Genomic DNA, 7228 nt, shown 5'->3' with positions numbered 1-7228 from the left:
TGATATTATATTTCATATATATTTAGTTGAGGAAGTGTTTCTTTACCTATAGTCGGCGGACTCCTAGAGGTCCTCGGGTATGTTCATATAGTTTTTTAATCATTTATTTATTTTGGGAGGAACAACAGCTAATAAATACAATGTATAAAATGATATAGAAATTATAATCTACCATAGTTCCCTACTGGTAGCGAGTAAATAACGGATAAGGCTCAAATAGTAAGCACTATTATACAAACTTAAGCTGTATGAAGCTAGATCAACTTTCACATCGATAAAGTAATTCAAATTTTTATGATAAACTTCCTTATTATTTGCGGACCTAAAATAAATTTTATGAAAATTATTCCTCAGTTTTTTTAGTGAGGGGATTATAAGGAAACAACTTTCTCAAGAGGACTTCAGCCCTCCCGTAACCACGGTTGCTGTAAAGTATCCGAAACGTCGGGCATCTAAAAAATTTAATAAACCGCGATAAAATCTGAAAAAGTTGTTTCATTACAATGAGAGAAATTCGCGTAAACATCGGGAAACAATAGAGAGGGGGTCCTTGAAATTGTTCTTGATTTTTTAGAGGTCTGTGGACTAAAAAAGTTTTAAAACAGCCGACACACAAATGTGGTACATATACCTATCGTGCTGTTAAAGCCTTAATCGCTTAATTGGACAGGCAAAATTTTAATAATTAATTGTTTAGTTTAATGAATATGTAATATTGATTTGTGTGGATGTTGCAAATAAAAAAGTATTATTATTATTATTATTAAAAATTACCTCGATTTATCGAAAAAATAAAAAATAAACAATAAACTGTTGAATACCTTTGAACATTTTACAGATATTGAGTAAACAGTAGATTAAATAAAAATAAGATCAAATGTGTTTGTTAACGGTACATATTTTGTTTACGTTCACCCGGATAAAAGAGGTTGAAGCGGTGGAATAGAAAATTGATTTGCGTATTTATACAAATTAAAGCCTTATGTTTGAGTTTTTAAGTTTGATTTTAGTTAATAACACAGAGATAACAAATAATATCTCTTCTATTTGGATAGTGTCCTAGTACTTATGTTTTGAGTTAAACGTGACTTGTACGCCTTACTTCAAGAGACATAATATATTTTTAACCTACTTCAAAAGAGGAGGAGGTTACTCAATTCGACCGTATAATATACATATATCTACTAACTGACTCGGCAAACGCTATTTAAAAATAGGGGTTGATCGTAGAGAGTTGCAAATTTAGGGTTGTGTGTATTTTTTTTAATGTTGTATCATAAAAATTTAAAAACTAAATAATTTATCTAAAAATTAAAAAAAAAATTAGGGGTGGACGGACTACCCTTAACATTTAGAGGGATAAAAAATAGATGTTGTTCGATTCTCAGACCTACCTAATATGCACACAAAATTTCATGAGAATCGGTCCACCCGTTACGGAGGAGTTTAACTACAAACACCGCGAGAATACGAACACGAGAATTTTATATATTAGAATATAATTTTTTTATGTATTTTCAGGAATAACTTTGTCGTTTATGAACCGATTTTGATAATTCTTTTTTACTGGATAGGAGATATCCTAAGTGTGGTGTTCCCAGAGAAATCGAGGGAAACCCTCGGAAATCCGCATAACTTTTTACTGGGTGTAACCTGGCCTCCAAAAAATCAACCCACCTACGTTTTTTGGTAAAAAATGATGATAATCTGGGGGCACGGTAGTGCCCCCGCCAAGACGAGCCAAAAAAAAAAAAAAAAAAACGAAAAGCACTACCTATCTTTTCTCGAAGTGCTTCGTCGTTTTTTTGAACCCTCATAACTTGGGTTTGGATTATACCAGATAAACAAAATTCTGGGGATATAATGTCAATAGTGAACTTATTAAACGTATAAAGTTTCAATTGCATAGCTCTTATACTTTAGATTTTATTGATATCTAAAAAACCCCGATTTCGTCACTCACTGATGATCATCAAAATTCTTAGAGTACTTCCTGAAGTCCCAGAAAGCTGAAATTTGGTACATAAGCTAGTATTAGTACACAAACAACAAAAAAATTCTAAAACTTGGAACTTTTACCCCCCAACCCCTTAAACTAGGGGATGGAAGTTTGTATGAGACTTACGCAGATTTTGATGCTAGAGGTCTGAAAATTGATATAGGGACTCCTTGTTACTCCTTGTTATGAATAATAATAATAAAATACATAAAAAATAGAAATGGGTTATTAGTTTATGTCAAAAATTTACATTTTGTAATTATGGTTTTTAAGTTTTGGCGGAGATCACCGTTTGCATATCAGTTAGACATAAAATCAAAAACAGCGTGCTAAACCGAATATGGGGAAAATTGGATGATATTTATGGTATAAAATGTGTCGGAGGTAAAATGCATCTATAATATTGTCATAAGCAACTTACAAAAAGAAGTGAAATCCCACCAAAAACATTTTCATGTAAAATGTTGCCAAGACGAGATCATATGGCTCGCACTGTCAAAAAGTTATCAGATCTCATGTAGAGCCAAGTTTCTAACTCTACACGCCCTAACTCTACAAGCCCTAACTTCACAAACTCTACACCTTAGTCAAAACATGTGGCTTGGCCGTTACCAACTTACCAGCCATGCTGTCCCGCGACGGGGCCAAAATGAAGAGGCAGGGGGCAGTATCGCCAGCAGCAGTAGTCCACCTCACCAGCAGTTGTCATCTACAACATCGGCCGGTAGTAACGAAACGGCCAAGCCACATGTTTTGACTAAGGTGTAGAGTTTGTGAAGTTAGGGCTTGTAGAGTTAGGGCGTGTAGAGTTAGAAACTTGGCTCTACATGAGATCTGATAACTTTTTGACAGTGCGAGCCATATGATCTCGTCTTGGCAACATTTTACATGAAAATGTTTTTGGTGGGATTCATTTTACCGCAATCTATTGATAATTTTAATATTGATAATGTAGTTATAGGGTTGTAAAAACAGTGAAAAAAATGCTAAAAACAGCAGTTATTATGTAAAAATGTAATGAGACATGAAAACATAAAATTTTATCATATTTTCGATTTAACTGTCTTGAGCGATATTGTTTTTTTTTTTTTTTTGTTAATTTTCTTATCTAAACCTTACTTTAATATGGAGTGTTTCTTCTTGCTTTATTCAAAACAATAAAATGGTCATCTGTCGGGTTTGTGACACGTCCTCTTCCAGATCCTGGTCTCCGGCAATACCCCTCCCCCCAGTCTAAGAATCGTCTATAAACCCTACGCACTATTGATCGACTCACGTTTAATCTTTTTGCCACATTTCGCTGACTTAACGACGAATGAGAGCCACAACTTGAGCAGCTTTCGTTTAAGTTGTATCTATATTTTATGGCTTTATGTTAAGAAAATGCATACTCTAACAAATTTTAACAGGTTTAATCAATACGATACACAAAACCGAGATGTTTACGCGTTAAAAGTTCGAAATAAACAAACAATGTACTTTATCTACACTAATGTTGTAACATTCTACTTATGTTTCCAATACTTGACTTATAATTACTACTGTTATAGCGCAGACAACAAAACACTCAATTTAAGCAATTTCACATGATGGTATAATATCCACATCGATATCGTAAAATCTCATTATAACATCGCGCGTGTGAGATGCAATATACCTAATTAATTAAAAATGAAGAATAAGTGTAAAATAATTTAAATATATATATTAATAATTATAATAAATATTAAGACATATTATAGAAATATTTTTATATAGTTTTCGATTGTTCTTTTTGTAAAAAAGTGTTGTTAATATAAAGTGTCACATCCGGTAGTCAGAGGTGGGGCAGAGTGGGGTTGTTTAATATTCAGTTTAAAGGACGAAAATACGAATGCGGAGACACTTACCTACGAGACTTGAAGAGAGGACGTCACTCTGCCCCCTGTCGGTTCTACCTGACTCTGAGTACCCACTTTTTACTTCAGATAAGTATTTTGTTATTATATTGTTAAAAATTTATATTTAATTGAAAATTGAAAATAAATAAAAGATTTCATTATTTTGTCGTAATATGTGAAATAAGTTAATGAATAATAATTATTGTAAATTTAAATAACATGATTAATGTAATAAATATATCTTGTTTGTAATGAATTGTGCTTTAATTATTTTTATATATATATCTATACACCACTTCTAACATCAGAAGTGGGATCGCCCACTTGCTTTACTTAATTTTCTAACCTACCCACTTTTTATTTTAGTGTGAACCATGGACGCGGAGGTTATGAAAAATTTATTGGAGACTATCAAGATGACAATTGCGTCGAATCATCGTCAGGATGATGTGATGCTGCCTGTATTTCATCCTGAAAAGATGCATAATGGAGCTGAGAGTTGGTGTAAGAACATTGAAGATCTTGGTGCAGAATTCAACTGGAGCAGTTTACAAATGGTGGCCAAGGCTGGTAAGGCCCTTAGGGGATCTGCTTTTACTTGGTTTGAAACATGGGAACCTGAATCTCGTGATTGGGAGACATTTAGACAAAATTTAATAGATTTATTTCCGATTAAGAAAAACTTGACAGAAAATTTAACAAAAGCCGTTATGTATAATTCAGAATCTGCAGAAACTTACGCCGAATATGCCAGGGAAAAAATTTTGCTTCTCAAGAAAACTAGAGTACCTTTTACTGAGGAACAGCTCATTGAGCTTGTGTGTGGGGGGGTTCGCGATGTCAATATTCGTATGGCCTCTTTTAATAATTCAGTGTCTTCAACTAATGAGTTAATTACCCTCTTTTCTAGTTATGTTAAAAACCCACGAAAACGCTTTTTTGATAAAAATGAAACTATTGATGATCAAAATTCTTCCCGTTCTGCAAGTGTTGCCAAAAGATCTCGTTTTACCCACACTTCAGATTATTTTACTCAGAAAAATTGTTATTTTTGTGGACAAAGGGGTCACATTCAATCTCAATGCCCAAAGAAACTATCACCTGCTAGAAATTCCTCTGGTAATGAGGCTACACCCAGACCAAAAGAACTTTCGCTTGTCAATAATAAAAACAGGTGTACATTCTGTAAGAAAGAAGGTCACAGCATTGAAAAATGTTGGTCGAAACAGAGAAATGATCGTGAAAAACAAATTACTAAGCCTATTAATTGTATGACTCAATCTGACCTTCATTTAACCAAAGTTCTGATTAGTAATATCCCTGTTAATGCTTTGATTGATACTGGTGCTAACTGTTCAATAATTAAGGAATCCATTGCATTTCGGTTAGGCTGTCACGTTTCACCTTGCTCTGTAAGATTGGATGGTATCGGTTCGGGTCACTTGAATACTTTCGGAAAAATTACGGTACCGGTTCGCTTTGATGATGTTTGCATTGAATTAGACTTACATGTAATAGACGATGATAAATTTGCTTATGATTGTATTATAGGTCAAGACGTTGTCAAATACGCTGACATTACCATTATTACTGATATATCTGGCACTAAATTAATACGTAAAAATTTAAATTGCTTCACTGAATGTAAAATAGACAAAAATCAGAAAGATATATTATTAGAACAAATTAAAAGTTTAGATAATGACTTACAAGCAAAAATTATGGATGTTTTTGATAGATACAATAACGTGTTACCTACTGAAAGCTTTATTGGCAATGTCAATACTGGTAAATTAGAAATAAAACTTAAATCAGATAAAAATATAAATTATCGCCCATATCGTTTAGCTGTAGTAGAACGTGAAAAGGTGAAAAATATAGTTAATGACCTTTTGCGAACCGGCATCATTCGAGAAAGCGATTCTTCCTACGCTAGTCCTGTATTATTAGTAAAGAAGCGTGACGGTGGTGACCGAATGTGCGTGGATTACAGAGCTTTAAATTCTATTACTGAAAAAGAGAGATACCCGTTGCCTTTAATTCAAGATGAGATTGACCGGCTGGGCAAGGCAAAATTTTTTATATCCATAGATATGAAAAACGGTTTCCATCAGATCCCAGTTTCCCCTGATAGCATTAAGTATACAGCTTTTGTAACCCCTGATGGCCACTATGAATATATTAAAATGCCTTTCGGTATATGTAACGGACCTTCTGTATTCCAACGCGCAATATCAAAAGCAGTAAAAGATCTGAAGTTCATTAGAGTTTACATTGATGATTTGCTTATACCCTGTGAAACTATTGAACAGGGAATTCAATACCTAGATTTATGTTTAGCAGCACTTGTAAAAGCCGGTTTCACTATCAATTTACAGAAATGTCGATTTTTCGTAACATCCATAGAATATTTAGGCTGGAATATTTCGGCTGACGGTGTGCGACCCAGTGAAACAAAAGTTAAAGCTTTGATCAATTCTCCTATTCCTAAAAACGTGAAGCAGGTCAGACAATTTATGGGTCTTGCTAGTTATTTCAGAAAATTTATACCAGAATTTGCTTCCAAAACTGCCTGTATAACTAAACTCACTAAAAACGGACAAAGTTGGGAATGGGGGAGTGACCAAAATGCGGCACGTAACTATATCATAGACAAGTTAATATCAGAACCCATATTATCCATTTTTGATCCCTTACTACCCACAGAGTTGCACACCGATGCCAGTTCAATTGGTTATGGTGGAATGCTCATTCAGAAACATGGTACAAATAATAAGGTTGTCGCATATTTCAGTCGCCGTACTACTGAGCTGGAGTCCAAATATACATCTTATGAATTAGAGACACTCGCGGTATATAACTCATTAAAAAATTTTCGTGTTTATCTCTTGGGTCTACGCTTTAAATTAATTACCGATTGTAATGCAATTAAATCGACAATGTATAAAAAGGACTTATCACCTAGAGTCGCAAGGTGGTGGACATTTATGCAAGATTTTGATTTTGAGGTTATCTACAAAAAGGGCATTTATGTTGGACATGTCGATTACTTGAGTAGAAATCCAATTGAATTCAATGTTTCAAAACCAAGTCACTTAGAGACTTCACATAATATAATAAATATAATAACTGACCAGTCATCTTGGTTAGAAATTGCACAACAAAAAGACTCTGAAACATTATCATTAATACAGAGAGTACAGAGTGGTGACATTGGTAACGATCAATATGTATTTAAAAATAATTTATTATATTACAAGTGTCCTTTAGATAAGAAACTTAAAGCGTATGTCCCAAAAGGCAGCCGGCTCAGTATCCTGCGTTTGTACCATGATGAAAATTGTCATGT

The sequence above is a fragment of the Melitaea cinxia genome, chromosome 25, assembly GCF_905220565.1.
Source record: "Melitaea cinxia chromosome 25, ilMelCinx1.1, whole genome shotgun sequence".
Taxonomy (NCBI): Eukaryota; Metazoa; Arthropoda; class Insecta; order Lepidoptera; family Nymphalidae; genus Melitaea; species Melitaea cinxia.
Note: the sequence above shows the minus strand (reverse complement) of the source record.